Raw genomic sequence first — 17,028 nt, 5'->3', positions numbered from 1 at the left:
GCAACGGAGGCTGGATGCCACTGTCGCCGAATATCGGCGGCTGGTGGCCCTGGAGGAGGAGGAGGACACGCAGTCGACCGGTGCAACAACAACATCCTCGACTGGGACAGCTGCATCCTCCTCCGTGACCCCACGGGACGCCAGCATGCGCAGTGCTCCAGCGGGACCGAGCCGGGCTAACAAAGCCAACCGCCACCGCCAAGCAACAGAAAGACCAGCTGCCCCCCACAGGAGCTGCAAGGCACGCCAACGCCGCCTAGGAGTCCGAATGTCCTACCTGGAGCAGGAGGTCCAGAACTATAAGAACTTGGTAGAGGGCCTCCGCTTCGAGCTTGCCACCCTCCGCAAGGAGTATGATGCCCATGCCGCAAAATGCACCAGCACCCTCCAGTAGTGGAGTGTCCCTTGCCCTTTTTTTAGAGACTTTTGGGGGGTGGGATTTGGGAGTTGGGTTCTTTTTGGGACTTTTCAAAGACAATCGTTGGGGTTAGGGTGGGTCTTGAGGGAGATTATTTTGTTAGGGCTACATAAATATACATTTTTCAACTTTATCTGACCATACCTGTTTTTTACTGCTTTCCAGTCTGGTGGGTGGGGGACGGGGGTGTAACAGTAAGTTTGTTTTCCTGAACAGTCGTAGGACTTTAGTAGTACTACCGTCAATCTCTCGTCTAGTCCTAAATAATAGTCCATTATACTACCTCCCACCAAACGCTTATCTTACCTGTAATTTGTGTTAGAAATTAGGGCTAGGCCCAGGGCTGGCTCCACGTGAAATGGGGATTAACGTTGGCAATCCTGGGCGGGTGAGATTTCCTCATTGCGGTGGTACTAGTGGTGTGACACAGTGGCAGTTGCATGCCTATGGAAAAAAAGAAAACGAAACCTGGTTTGTCCTTACTGTAGCATTACAACGGTTACGGTACGATCGAGAATATAGAAGGTGACAGTACACTAGAACAGTGCCATAATGTAGCCTAACAAATGGTAAAGTATTTGCTTGCAAGTATAACTAGTACTTGCGTTGAATTTATTTGACATTGGCTCCTACTACTAGAAGATATAGTACTGAAGCTGAGTAAGTCTAGAAGATATCCTCGTATTCCTTCACCAGCCTGTTGCTATGACCTTATCCTCCCCAGCAAGTGTGTGGAATTATTGATGTCATTTTAGTCAGACATCAAGCAAAACAACACAGCCCGGGGGAAGAGGGTTAGGGTTTGGAAAATGGATGGGAATGGGGGTTTCTTTTTGGGTAGGTTTTGTTGAGAGAAGAAAAAAAAAGCACAGCCTGGACAAACAATAATTGAAGATAAAGAAATCTTTGGGTACAAACTAAAGCTAAGCACATGCAGTCACACTCATAGAAGAAAACAATGGATACTGTATCTGTATTCTGTATGTTGTTGGAGTTGTCCTGTTGAATTTGGTAAGTAAGTTGCATGCAGCAAACAATTCCTCTTATTAGCGGCACTCCTCCATTCCAGCTGACGCTTCGTCCATCAATGTTGGTGACCACTGACAGAAGACACCCTGTCCACTGCCTGCCTGGCGGATGTTGACTGAAACCGGGCCTGTAATTATTGAACGGAAAACAGGAATTGCTATTACAATACCACTGATAAATAAATAAAAGGTATGCACGCTGTGTGGTGCAAAAAGTCACACTTTGATTTCCCTAATAGACAGTAGAATATTTTTGAAATTGCGTGCTCTGTCTGAGTCACCTTTTTAAGGATAAATAAGTATGGCCAAAATATTATAGCGGATCTTTCCCCTCAAGGTAGGTGTACTGTAAACTGTGTTTTAGAACAAAATTTGACCTTCCCAGCAATGCTCCCACCAAGACCCTTACTAAAGCCAGTCGCAAAAATGTAGAAGACCCCCAATCAGATCTCCAAAAACGATGCCTAGCAGAAAAATGGAGACAAAACGTACTTTGAAAGTAACAGTAGGCCCAAATACAGACCGTGGATTGTATTCAAACCACTTGCAAGCAAGCAAAAGTATCCATAGCCAGCATCGCTCCAACAGTGCTCTAAAACCCCAGAACTGCGTTGCAATAGAACACCCCGAAACACATGCAATCCTTCTGCTAGGGCTAACCCTAACGAACCCTAACTTACAAAAAGTGCCAAAACTGGTGTTTCCTTATGGATTTTGTCCAAATCACTTCTATCCGGTATTAGACCTTCCCAGGAATGCCCCAGGCAAGACCCGCCAACCCACCCGCAAAAAAACACGCGACAACACCCCCAAACAGCGAAAAAGCTAAATCTCATACTTACAATATCTCTCGGCCTTCTGGTCCAAACGCGCTGTGCAGCTACTACCAGCTAGGTCATCATCAATCATCATAACTCCTGTTTTCCACCACGGATTTCCTGAAAAGCAAATGCAATCAAGATTAGACTGTCGCAGCAGTGCTTCGACAGAGACCCCGGCCGCAACCCACCCACGAACAGCAGGAAGCCCCCCAAAACGCTACATTGAGCAAGATGTCAGAAGAAATAGCAAAAAAAAGGCTTTTCCTTAAGGATTTTGTCCAAAACACTTCTATCCGGCATTAGACCTTCCCAGGAATGCCCCAGGAATGCCCCAGCCAAGACCCGCCAACCCACCCGCAAAAAACCACGCGACAACACCCCCAAACAGCGAAAAAGCTAAATCTCATACTTACAATATCTCTCGGCCTTCTGGTCCAAACGCGCTGTGCAGCTACTACCAGCTAGGTCATCATCAATCATCATAACTCCTGTTTTCCACCACGGATTTCCTGAAAAACAAATGCAATCAAGATTAGACTGTCGCAGCAGTGCTTCGACAGAGACCCCGGCCGCAACCCACCCACGAACAGCAGGAAGCCCCCCAAAACGCTACATTGAGCAAGATGTCAGAAGAAATAGCAAAAAAAAGGCTTTTCCTTAAGGATTTTGTCCAAAACACTTCTATCCGGCATTAGACCTTCCCAGGAATGCCCCAGGAATGCCCCAGCCAAGACCCGCCAACCCACCCGCAAAAAACCACGCGACAACACCCCCAAACAGCGAAAAAGCTAAATCTCATACTTACAATATCTCTCGGCCTTCTGGTCCAAACGCGCTGTGCAGCTAGGTCATCATCAATCATCATAACTCCTGTTTTCCACCACGGATTTCCTGAAAAGCAAATGCAATCAAGATTAGACTGTCGCAGCAGTGCTCTCAGACCCCAAAACTCACCCACAAACACCCGGAACCCCGCCAAAGAGCACCTCAAAGGCAAGCAAGTCAGCAAAAACGGCAAGAAATTTCCACCTCATATTTGGTCCAAAACACTTTTATCCATTATTAGAGCTTCACAGCAATGGGCCCAAATCCGTCAACTCACCCGCAAAGAAGTAGAACACCCCCACAAGTGCTGAGTCTTTCTTCATTGGGCGTAATCCAGCACTCTGCTTTGAGGGAAATCGCAGTCTGGAGGAGGAGGATAGAGGAGCATGTTCTTCAGAACTTGTGAACCTGAGGAATGTAGACTGCGGCACCTTCAAATCAATAAGCAAACAAGTGAAGACAGTTCTGCTGATGGTCTTGTTTTTAGGATTAGGTGATTATAGTTTGAATTAAATTAACTGTGCAAAACAAAGAAAGAGAGACACACAGGAATAAAAGTGAATAAGGACGAAAAAGAAAGTTATTGATTCATTGTCTCATTTTCAGGGCTCGGTGTCAGGGAATAAGAAGAAGATTTCGTCATCATACTCTGCGAATTCAGGCAGGATGAGGTCAGTGCCACCGAACAGAGAACAAATCCCCTCATCTACGTTGCCGTCCTCCTCGTCTTCATGCGGCGTGCTTTCTCGTACTTTGTAATCTGGTGGTATGAGGTGCTGATTCATCTTGATCATTGTCAGCCGCTCCACATTTTGGGGCGAGAGGCGGCTCCGTTTGGGAGTTACAATGCCACCAGCAGCACTGAAAACACGTTCAGAAGACACACTTGCGAGTGGGCAAGACAAATAGTTTATAGCCAGGTTGGAGAGCTCTGGCCACAATTGTTTTTTCCCATGCCAATACTGCAATGGCTCATCATTAAGAAAGACCTCTGTTGAGTCATTCAGATAGTCCTGCACCATCGACTCAAGGTCATCAACTGTTCCTCCACTTTGCTTACTTTTTGCTGTGCCTGTGACATTTTTTCGAGAACCATACCCCATCAAACTTAGCCAATCCTCCTCCGCAGCCACTGTTAGTGTTGTCATTGTGTGTGGTGCAGATGATCCACTTGCCGGTGTCTTTAATGGCTGAGAGGTCACTTGTGCCCCAGCCACAGGTGCAGAAGTGGATTCTTGTGACTGGGGATGGCCTGCTGATGCTGATGCTGATGTACTGTCTTCTCCTTCAATAACCTGCCGTTCTTTTTCAAACCTCTTGGCTGACCAGGCTAACCAATGTTTGTACTTTTGAACATCTGCATCAGCAAAAGGAAAGAATGCTTCGCCTGCCAGCGCCTTTTTGTAGCGTGGATCCAGAATAGTAGCACAAATGTAATGCTGTTCTGACTTGATCTTTTGAAGACGTTCATCACCACGTAGGCGCTCTAATAATTTCTCAGACAAAATAAAATGGTCTTTTTTTTTCATCTTTTTCAAACTCAGAAGACACCGCCATCAGTTGGTGCTCCAGCATGCACAACAATGGGATAGCTTTTCCCAAATTACAGTCCTCCTGGCTGACTGCACGCGTGAAGAACTCAAAAGGACGAAGCATGTCTGTCAGGCTTTTAACTATGTCCCATTGCGCCGCACCCATCCGCATGTCCTCCTTCTGAGATGTACCCTCTGTGAAGAAATAGTGATCGAGTACCGTATACTGCTCATACAGACGCTCAAGCATGTAGAAGGTTGAGTTCCAACGTGTTGCCACCTCCTGGATGAGTGCTTTCACTGGTATTCGACTTTGAAGTAGCAGCCTCCTCAGATGCTTCCGGGCCTTAAAAGAATGGCTGAAATGGTTGCACATTTTGCGGCAGGTGGCCATTACCGCGAACGCTGTACTGTCTCTATCACTCAAGAATTTTTGAACTACCAGGTTGATACAGTGCGCCAAACACGGCACTCTAAAATAGCAACCCAGCGCCATGGCCTTAACTACATTGGCGCCATTATCCGTGGAAACATAACCAATCTGGCGTTTTTTTGGGGATAGCATTTTCAAGACCTTTTTGTCAAACTCGTCCAAAATGTTTTGGGATGTGTGACTTTTCTCCAAGCCAAACATGGCTAGTGTTGCATGTTTCCGAGCAGCTTTGAAAACTTTGTCCGGGTCAACACCTGCGTTTAGCTTTGCTTTAACACCTGAAAAAGAGACCCAGTGTGCAGTGATGCACATGTAATCAGCGCCTGCGCCACTGGTCCACATGTCTGTTGTCAGATGTATTGTGTGAACAGCACTCTTCTGCAAAGCTGCCCCAATCGCCTCCAGCACATCTTCATGTAGTGCTGGAACCGCAACTCTGGCAAAATAGAACCGGCTAGGAACGTTCCATTTAGGGCAGAGCGTTGCCACTAATTCTAGAAAACCTACCGCTTCTACAAAAGAAAAAGGGAGAAGGTCCACAGCTAGCATTTTAGCCAGCTTAGTGTTATACAGACGCGTCAGTGGGTGGTTGCGTTCATATGGCACGTCTGAAGTAAGCATTGTTCTAATGTTGCCCTGGACCAAGCATTTACGGGCTGATAATGACTTTGTTGACCCAATTTTGCTCGCTGGTGAACTTTTGTGCGTTGGTGTCTCACTCGCTCCAACACTCTTAGTGTGCCTCACATTGGGTGTGCTGCTGACAGGGGTACTGGGTGTAAGGGAAGTGTTTGACACGTCTTCTTCCTCCTCGTCATCATCAGATGCAACATCAACGTTTCCTTGAATTCGGCCTTTCTTGATCGCATCTAGGTGCGCAAACCATTGGACAGTGTGCTGTCTCCTAAGATGACCTCTCTGGCCTTCGGTACCATAGTTGGTACCTGGCTTACCACGACTAACTGCAACCTTACAAAGGGTACAAATGGCAACCTTTGGATTTTTTTGACAAACAGTAAAGAAGTCCCAAACTGGGGACTTGAAGTGTCTGTGGGACCTGGAGGAGGCGGCGATACTGGTGGTGGTGGTCATGAAGCTAATGCCAGATGAAGTGGAGGATCTGGATTGCCCAACTTTTGTACGTTGTGCACTTTCACCGCCACTAATTAAGGTCGAGGTGGATGGAGGTCTCTTCTTGCCAGAAAGAAATATGGAAGCGGGACGAGTTGGTGTACTACTTAACTCCAATGATTGTGGTGTTTCCACTGCCTCCTCATCGACAACATCATCATCATCACGCTCAGCAGCTCTTCGGGCTAGGGTCAAAATGTCTGTTTGCTGCATGCGCGCTGGGGCTGCAGTGACCTTTATGATGACTGGGTCGTCGTTGGCAGAGTCTTCATCAGCAGCAGTATCCGCCACTTCTTGTTGAGCCTCATCACACTCCATAACTCTGAGACTTTGGACGAGCTTCCTTTTACGCTTAACTACCTTTGTCGGATCATGGTGTGCCTCACTCTCAGACGGCAGTGGTGCTGGTTCCCAAGTTTGATCCGTATCATCAGAAGGAGGTGTGCTTGAAGAAGATGTAGACACCACCCTTGATCTCTTCCTTGCTAGGGGTGTGGAAGACAATGAAGGATCATCAGGAGGAGTGGCTTCCTCAAATGATACCTCGCCTTGATTGTCGATTTCCTGATGTGCCCCTACTTCGGGAGGAACAACTATTGTGGGCACTTGTGACCCTCCATGCACCTCTGCTTGCGCATCTCCTTGCGCTGCCTCTCCTTCCACATGTACTTGGGCTTGTACTTGCACATGTGATTGTTGTTGCGGCTGTGGTTGTTCAACACTCGTCAGATGAGCTACAACAACCTGTGTTGATTGAGGGACATTGCTGCTGCTTTCTTGCGATGAGCCAACATCACTGGTCGATGGTGATTGAAGAACTATACTGGCTGCCTCTGCAGCACTCAAGGGCTTGGACTTAAGTTGGTGTGGTGGTGGTGGTGGCACTGAGCCCAATGGAGCGGGGGTGCTGCTGCCAGCTTGGTCCCCAGCAGATCCCGCTGCTGCTGCAGGCATACTTTTTTTTTTACTCCCAAAAAAAGGGGCGGGTGGCACACCAGTCTCCTTGGTAACTTGCTTCTTCTGCTCCTTACTGGCACCTTTCTTGCTAGAGGAGCTACGGGTTACTTTTTTTGGGGCCATCTTCTTCAGAGCAGGTCAGAACAGCAGGCAGCAGTTGCACGAGTTGCAGAGTTGTCTGTGTCCAGACGTGACGTCGCGTGACGTTATGCTGCACACACACACCGCTGCAGGACTTCTTCCTGGCTCTGGTGGTTCTCTTGAGTCTTGTGCACCTAAAAGCAATGGAAGACAGAGGAACATCAGTTCAGTTATACACCCCAAAAAATCGACAAAACACAGAAAAATGAGCACAATCCCATGCCATCCATGATGTTTATATTGAAGACACCCCACAGAAAGACTAGGGCCATGCAAGTATGCAACACTCACTACCCCTGGGCATAATGGATGAAAAGTAGGCAAAATAAGTGCAGGCCTCAGACACTGCCTCTCTTAAAAATGGCCCCTTACACCCCAAGCACATGTTGCCTGAACCAGCCAGGACTCAAGATGGCCACCACCACCACCCACATGGCCACAGTCCACATCAACAGTACACCCCCAAAAAACAGAAAACCAGCCAGAAATCACCACAATCCAATGCCATCCATGATGTTTACATTAAAGAGAGTGAGACCACACTACAGGCACACTCAGTCCATGCACCACTACCCCTTGGCAAAAGGCCCCACCAGCAGCCCCAAAAAAACGACAAAAAACAATAAAATCAGCACAATCCCAGCCCATCCATGGCCTCAATGGTGTTTAAATTCAAGAAGACACCCCTCAGAAACACTAGGCCCATGCAACACTCACTACCCCTGGGCATAATGGATGAAAAGTAGGCAAAATAAGTGCAGGCCTCAGACACTGCCTCTCTTAAAAATGGCCCCTTACACCCAAGCACATGTTGCCTGTACCAGCCAGGACTCAAGATGGCCACCACCACCACCCACATGGCCACAGTCCACATCAACAGTACACCCCCAAAAAACAGAAAAACAGCCAGAAATCACCACAATCCAATGCCATCCATGATGTTTACATTAAAGAGAGTGAGACCACACTACAGGCACACTCAGTCCATGCACCACTACCCCTTGGCAAAAGGCCCCACCAGCAGCCCCCAAAAAACGACAAAAAACAATAAAATCAGCACAATCCCAGCCCATCCATGGCCTCAATGGTGTTTAAATTCAACAAAACAGTTGTATCATGCACCCCTAACCAACCCTGGTCCTACTGGATACTGTGGCTACCAACAATATAATTTATTTAATGTTCTGAAAAAGTTCCAAAATTGTACTTGCAGCAACTGTAATGCCCCAAACAAACTTACTTGTGAAAGTTGATTTCTAATCCAAAAGTGATCCAAAGACAGTCAAAAAAGGCCTCAAATCCAAATATCCAGCAGCACCCACAAAAAGTAATCCTTCCAGCTCCAGATCCAAATGAAAGTGACCAGGAGATGGACAAAGCACTGGGAGGAGCCTGCTGGACAGGAACAGGAAGTTGGAGACTGTGGGGCACTTCCTTCCTCCCCCCCCCAAAAATGGACTCCTTGCAAAAAAAAAGGCCATGCAAATGTCAACCTGAGGAGTGATTCTGATAAAAATCATAATTTTCTGAAGGTTTATCCTGTTTGCTGGTGATTTTCTTGTGCAGAATTGCAAAATCTCTATTTCGCGAGTGCGAGATTGTTCCTTTCCGCCGCAACTACGTGTTCGCAATTGCGAACTCTCGCGAGGTATGCTGTGCAAGGTGGCAAGCCGCGATTACGTATTCGCGGGCGCCAAACTCCCGCGGGATCACGCAGCAAGATCCAAAATGGCGCGGCACTCGCTAAATATGATCGAGAAAAACAACTCGGCAAACGCTTAATGACGGAAAGTGAACGCCGTGCACGAGGCCGCGCGCCGCAACCAAGCAAAAAATCCACCGCGAGCGGATTCACGGATTTTCGACAAATTCGCGAGAGTTCGCGGATTGCGAATTAGCCGAAAATCCGAAAATTCCGCGATCGGAGCGGATTTTACGCCCATGCTTATGTTGGAGGCAGTGGTGGTGATGGTGGAGGTGGCAGCCACACAGGTCAGTGCTGCAGGGGTCAGCATTGTTGTTGCAGTTGGTGTGGGAGTCATGGTGTTGGTGGGGACAGTGAGGGCCAGAGGTTTTGCTTTGCAGTTAGATGTGACTTCATCAATGACACTATGATTCATGTGAACTCTCAATGGTATTTTCTGTGTGTGCACTGGCTACAACTTATGCAGCTTGACAGAGTTGGCTCCAAGTGCAGGCTGTGGTGGTCAAATGGCTCCCTGCGGTTTGGGATGGAAGACATAGGGCCTTGTGGAAGTTAAGGTCCGACAACCCACTCCCCAGTAAGATGGCTACCTACCTGTTAAGTGTAGCAGAGGAAGGAAATGCTAGCCTTATGAGACATTCATGTTGACAGCATGCATTGTACATGAGTTTGATTTTGTCTGGCAATTGAGGCTCACTTGTTGTGCACAACAGTACTTTACAGTGGGATGTGATCATTTTATTTGTACTTACCAGCCTACACTCCCTCCTAGATACCTGTGAGACTCTCGTGATGTAGTATGGCAAGCACCTTCTCCTCCCATTCAGTGAAGGTTACTGGTTGTATGGGAAGGTCGCCACCAGTTCTATGGACTGCCTCATGGTTCCTGTGGGCCCGAAGCTTTACCCAGGCCTTGAGGTCTGCCTACCGTCTTTTGATGTTATGCAGTGTGTGTAGGGTGGTCCCTACAGCATTGACTTTGTTGTAGAACTTTGTCCACATCTGGGTTTAGCGCAAAAGTGGGGTGTGTTGGACCAGGCTTTCATACAAATGTGGTTCTACCCTTATTAGCTCTTCTACCATCACTTTCAACTCAGTGTTGGCGAATTTGGGCATTTTCCTTTTGGCCATGTTGCAAAGGTGAGAAAGGTACAGGGTGCAAGGAGTGGTGGAGTTATGTGAAGTGTCTCAGGTGTGTGGGTGGCAAATGGTGTTGTGTGAAGATGAGTGCATGTGCTGTTGTGCTGTGTGCGTAAATGGTATCCTGTCTCTCTGTGTCTGCTTCTGGTGTGCAAAGGATGCCAGTCCAGGAAAGGGTTGGTTTTATGCTGTGGTATGTGTGTGTGTCCTCATGTGTGATGTCCTCCAGGTGTTTCTTCCATGCTGGGCATGTATCATTGTGGCGTGTGTGATGTGTTTGCGGGCAGCGTTGAGTCCAGGCGTACTTTGTGCATCACTGTTCAGTTTGTTATTTCCGCCATTCGTTTGGCTCTATGCACGAGCAATGAAATCGATACGCAATGCTTCGTCCTCCAGCTCAGAGGTTTCATCACAATTGGCCATTCAGTCATTCCGCAGCAGGAGCAGCCTTTTTAGTCATGGCAGAAGGTCATTTGTGAGTTCCGTCAGTCGTGGTAGGATTTTCAATGCATCATGATTTCTTGTTGTTCAGATTGGAACTCCTGACTTTCATTAGAAACATTAACTCTTGTAAGAGTAATATCACCATGTGCAGATATAGCATCAGTATATTGAGATGATCCAGTGTCATGAAAAACATGTTGCCTAGATATATAACCACACTCTCAACATGAGACCTGAAATGAGTTATCACCGATAGGATCTCTGTGAATGAGGCAAAGAACAGCCCAAAGTGAAGAAACATAAACTTCCAAATCCCTAGAATACCCGGAGGAAATGCAGATAGGTGTTGAAAATATGTACTGAGGGATAGATGTCCTAAGCATCCAACCTGGCCATCCAGTCACTCGCCATCAAAAGCAGCTAATAAACTCTTTAAATTCTAAAATGTCTATAGTGGTCCAAGTATTGACTTCTTGATGCTCTATAAAAGGATGGAGGTATCTTCACAAATGTATTTCCTAAAATGGCTGCAAAAACAAGGAAAGATTGCGAGATGGGCCCCATTTTTTTTTTAGTGTCATAACATCGGTCTCCCATGGATTGAGGCTTTTTGGGAGGACAGCTCCTGCTGGACAACCGCCGTGCCAACAGGTTCCCATTGGGGAAAAGCAGTGCAGGTTGGTTTCCACAGGAGAGGTTTTGGTAGTGCTTGAGGTAAACACTTACCTGCTGCCCAAGGGGGCCAGAGTGTGCTCCTGGTGGGAGTTCCCACAGTAAGCTTACCGTGTGCATAATGTTGACACTCAGCTTCCCTGGAAGGCAGAAAAATGTGAGAAGGATACTTATCTACAGCTTGATGGCATGCCTGGGAAAGAGGGATTTCACTTGTCTGAAGGCCTTTGTAACTCTCTTAAAGACTTAAATCTAGTCCAGCTTTAGATGTTCCACTTTGCAATTCGAGGATGGAGCTACACTGTTTTTGTATTCCTTTTTTCCATTCTGTGAGATCCGGGCTCATGTGATTTGCTGCTTCATTCTCTTTTCCAGTCTGTACTCTACTTAAGGATTGCCTTTCTTTTCAGTGCATCACAATGCAGCCGTAGTATTTGTCGACGGGCTCTGTGTCCCTTAGGTCTAATTTTCTATTCCCTATTTTTTCTTTGAGGGTTTGGATAAACCTGGGCTTCAACCTGTTGCATTCTTCTCAGAATTCAAGGATCTTATCTCCTGCCTCTTGTCTTTCTAACTTCCTGGAGATTTTAGCACCAGGGGAAATGCCTCCATTGAAGCATTGGGGTATTGCCCCACTTATGTTTGCCACCCGACCCACTAATAATGTGGGCGAAGTACCATTTATACAAATGTACTGTTTACATTCCGCCCGCAGCCTGCAGCAGTCAGCCTTTGCTGTGGGCTGGTTATATAATCGAGCGTGGGTCCTAATCCAATGCAGTCCTGAGGGATGTGGGGCTTGCTTATAATTATTGACAGACATTAATTAGAGGCACATTCACCCAAGTGAGCATGTCGGGTTGGCTGGCTGCCTTTCTCCGTCCAAACTAACATGGGCACTAGATGCCTCTCTCCACCTGCCCATAAGTGAGGGTGAGTCATTACTGAGACCGGGGGTGACTCAAAGCTGCAGCCCTGGTCTCAGTAATGACTGTTGAAGTTGCCTGCCCTAAGTAATCTAGGTGCTGCTATAACAGCAGGAGGAGCATCTGGATTGGTTATGAGGCGTGTGGTTTGGTTGTACAGGCAGGACATCTGCTCTGGTCCAGAATGTTTGTGCACGTGGCTGGGGCAACGCGGAGATGAGAAGAGGCTGTCTCTCTTTCCTTTTTGTGCCACATGGACAGAGACAGTCACAGGCGTTGTTTGTTGCTATTTTTGCTATGGGCCAAAGGAACACATTTGGTTTGAAATGAGCTCCTATCCACAGCAGGTAAGTTCTAATTGCCTGCATTACACATAAAGGTTTTGTTGCCACCTTCACTCGCTTTGTTGAAGGACCAGTCAGTCGCGTGAAAACAATGATTCATTTCATGTTGAACACCTTAGTTGTGTTTTAAATCTTCCATGAGCTCCACTTTTAACCTGCAGAGTACCTCAGCTAGTTCCTTCTCTAATAACAATAATTAAAGTTCATTGAGACATGTTAAGGCAGGCCATGTGATGTCTCCCTCAATTTCAATTTAGTAGGTTGTATGCTGGCTGGTTCTCAGTAACTGCCTGTTGTGTATTCCAGCAGCATTCGTGGTTCTCTGCATGCAAGCCCTTTCTCGATGCCTGTCCCTCGCCCTCCCCCCTCAACCCTATGTCTCCCTAGGCAGGACTTCAAGCATCACTTTTAAAGTTTTGTTTTGTTTTATGCTTTTGGTTTGTATTGGCATGCTGACATAAATCACCCCAAACCGCCGGTAGCAATTGCAATTGCAGCCTCAGGCACATCAAACTGCCCTCTCTCTCCATCAGGATTGATAAACCAGCTGCTTTACGGATGTTCAAACATTGTGAAAATGTAATTTGCATATGAGCAAGAGGGGACCCTGCAAGCATTTTCACAGTTCTCACAATGATGTAGGGCTGCTGTGTCCTGTCATGTCCTTCTCCAAGAGTTTACAGCCTGTCTGACTCCTTCTCAGGACTGACCTCAGCCCTGTGTGCATTCCTTGCCTCCAGCAATTTTAGACCACGATAACAAAGTCAAGATAATGCTGGTGATAAATGTTCTTCCTGGAGAGTGATGGGCGTTTTGTCTAATGGAAATTTTGACTCATTGTAAGGTAGAACAAAGGGTAATATGCCTGTTGCAAAGACCCTGCACTATGCAGATCAAAAAGTGCATATAATGTATATAGTACAGAGGGTTACTGCTTTTGTCAGAGAGATGCTTTTTTAACTTGCAGTTCATAAGTTAAAATTCAAATATAGAACCGTGAGCTATACATTGTCATCAAAGATCTGCATGTAAACTGCAAGGTATAGTTCACATATTGTCCTAATGTTGCAAAAAGGGTTTTGTTTTCGTATAAATCAGTTCTTAGAATTTAGAACATAATACCATGGTTGGGGTTTCTCTTAAATATTGAGTTTGTGCTTCTCCAGACCAAGCACTCTTAAAATATACTGTCTACCAGTATGGGTGACATGTGACAACTGCACTTGTAGTCCTCTCTTATGTAATGTTTAATATATACTGATTTACACATGCATGATTGAATGTCTCTATGTAATGTGTGTGAGATGTAAAGTGCTCTGACAACTTACACTGGTATGAGTGGTGCTATGAAACTAATTAAATGCCTCTGAGAGATTGGTATGGAAACTTGAGGGGCACTGTTAAAGGGTGGTAGTGAGGGTATAAGTGGTGGAGGTGGTAATTTGGGACACCAACAAACATTGTCGCGCCTGGTGCCATCAGCGTTAAAGCCGGCCCTGCTGTGTGCTATTTTTGTGGCCTGACAAATGGCTCGCATGCTGCCTTCATAGATTCAAGATTCAAAATTACTTTATTCGGTTAAAAAAGCAAGATAACCATGAAAGTAGCATGACAAATACAGTTTACAAGAGGTGAAGTGAACTTATTTTAAGAACACCAAAAGAAAAGAAAACATCAAAGTATAATTCATATATACAATAAAAAAAACGATCAGTCCGTTTGAATTGATTTACGGCACTTAAAAACCAGTTTTAAAAATTCTGCAATTGAAGCAACCATAAAAACAGTTTCCATTTTCTGGCATTCTGTAAACGCTAGGCGGCATCTATATACATTTAGATCCTTGAGGATAGGGATGATAAGATTCTTTCGAGGAAGAGTATAAAATTTACAAAAAAATAATATGTGTATATCTGATTGATGGGATACTTCATCGCATGGACAAAGACATAAATCCTTCGACCAACAATTCATCAAGGGGAACGATAGTGTCCTAAAAACAATATTCAGTCTAAAACGGGTCAGAAGGTAACGTTCATGGTTAGGCATATACAATGAGAGATATGGCTGCAATTTTTCTCCACATAGAATGTCCTGGTGGGCAGAAACAGTCTTTTTTCTCACCTCTTCCCTATATCTCATTTCCTTGAGGTGCACCATACATAGATTTTTCAAATCCCTTCTAGATATATATTCCATGGATTGAGGGTCCTCAAAGTATTGGGGGCAATTTATTTTCCCAAGAAATTCTTTGACGAAGCCTATCCATTTAAAGTTGCTAATATTGTCCAAAACCATGATGTCCTTTAAAATGGCCCGATTGACAGCACATTCCTCTTTTGTCCAGACCCTATGCCAAAGAAGAACTGGCTGTATTTTAATAGTATCTGTAATATAGTGTATACCCAATTCAACATGGCATATCATCGTTGCAGTACTTTGGGGTACGGACAGAATGTGACATAAGAACTTGTTTTCCATGGTTTGAATCACACTAACATTTGAATACCCCCATAATCCAGCACCATAAGTGGCTACAGATATACAGGTTGCATTATAAACAGTTAAAATCTCCTTTATGGGTTTTTTTCCTATTTTTTTCATAAAGCATTTTAGGGCCATAATAGTTTTAGAAAATAACAGAGACCTCGCGTGAATTGCTGTAGTCCAAGAGCCACCTTCATGGAACAGTATCCCTAGATACGGGAAGGTAGGGGTCCTTTCTAAGGGATTAGTATTTATAAAGATTGGCTTCAAATGCTTGCTTGTTCTGGACCCACAGAACATAGATAAAGTTTTAGAACAATTAATTTTCAAATCTAAACCAAGCATAAAGGTGTTAAAGGCTGTCACCAAAGTTTGTAAAGCCATTGGTGTGCGTGCCATCAGAACGGCATCATCGGCGTACATTAATGCCGGGACAGGCCTACCTCTCACCATAGGCATGTCTCGGCCCTCCTGCACGAGATGCTTCTCCATTCCATTTATATATAACAAGAATAAAAAGGGGGCTAAAACGCACCCTTGGCGCACACCCCGGCCAATCCCAAATTGTCTGCTACATTCACCACTATTTCCGTATCTTACACTAGCAGTGGCCCCAGAATAAAGCTCTCTCAGAAAACATATAATGGCATTGTCTACCCCCAACTCGGCCATAATTGACCATAGTTTGGTGTGTGACACACAGTCAAAAGCTGATGTTAAATCAACAAAAGTGAGGTATAGACGTTGTTTTTTAACCTTTATATATTTTTGTTGCAAGGTGAAGAGATTCAAACCTTGCTCTATGGTCCCCAGACCCTTTTGGAACCCAAATTGGAAATCACTTAGCACCCCATTATCCTCAGCCCAGCTCTGTAGTTTTGCTAAAATCACTCTCCCCAAAATTTTTATAGAGGAGTCCAATAAGGAAATTGGCCTATAGCAAGTGCAACTAAGCCTATCCCCTTTCTTAAAAATTGGGACTATTACCGATGTAAACCAGGTAGGAATTGGGCTATTTACCAAGGCGGCATTAAAAAGCTGAACCAGTAGTGGCCCCCATAGTTCAATGTTAGCTTTATAGAGGTCAGCTGGTATGCCGTCTGGCCCTGCTGCCTTGCCCCCCTTAGTCGCCTTCAAACTAGCTATAACTTCTGGAAGGGTTATAGTCAAGGTACTGGTAGTAACTAACCTTAACATCCCCGCATCCTGACCTGTGTCAGGAGTTGGTTCCACAGCCTTATAAAGGGAAGAAAAATGATCCACCCACTCATCTTCTGTGATAGCGATTTCTAGGCGTGCTTTTTGTTCATATAAAAGGGGGGTATTAATAACCCTCCAGAAAGCTGTCGGATCATTTGATTTTGAGGCAGCGCATAGATTATCCCAGGCCTCCCTTTTTATCGAGGCCTTCCTATCCTTCAGTGCTAAGTTATAGTCCTTCCTAGCAATTCTAATTGAGATTACATCCCGTGGTCTTTTATGAATTGCAAGTCTAAGCTTTGTTAAGGCTCGAGTGCAGTTCCTATCGAACCATTTCCTATTGGACTTTAAAAAGTTTTTCCTTACAACCCACAAAGCTTCCTTAATTGTACTAGAGATGGTATTAAAATGGGTTATTATATCACCGTGCTCTGCGTATTCGTCTAAACAAACCAAGAAACTACTCATGCATTTCCTCAATATTTTATACAGAAAGTCATCCGGAACCAATCTGCTCCATTTAAGGTTATAACCATTTTGAGCACCCAACCTCACATCCTGGACCATTTGGTCCGGACCTTCTCTAGTATCAGCTGCAACAAATAAGTTCTCCATTTTTAATACCTGTGGCAGGTGATCACTCAATGGTAAATCCATGATATTTGCTTTGATCAATCTACTCGCAGAGCTAAGTGTACATAAATTAAAATCAATAGTAGATGAGGCACCCCGCCCCACAAATGTTGGAGCAAATGGCGTTGTATAGTGTGCTAGCTCATTAGAAAACCCAAAATTAAAGTTAAAAATCATCTCATTTAATGAAT

Source organism: Lissotriton helveticus, chromosome 4_1 (genome assembly GCF_964261635.1).
Source record: "Lissotriton helveticus chromosome 4_1, aLisHel1.1, whole genome shotgun sequence".
Taxonomy (NCBI): domain Eukaryota; kingdom Metazoa; phylum Chordata; class Amphibia; order Caudata; family Salamandridae; genus Lissotriton; species Lissotriton helveticus.
This window is presented reverse-complemented; position numbering follows the sequence as displayed.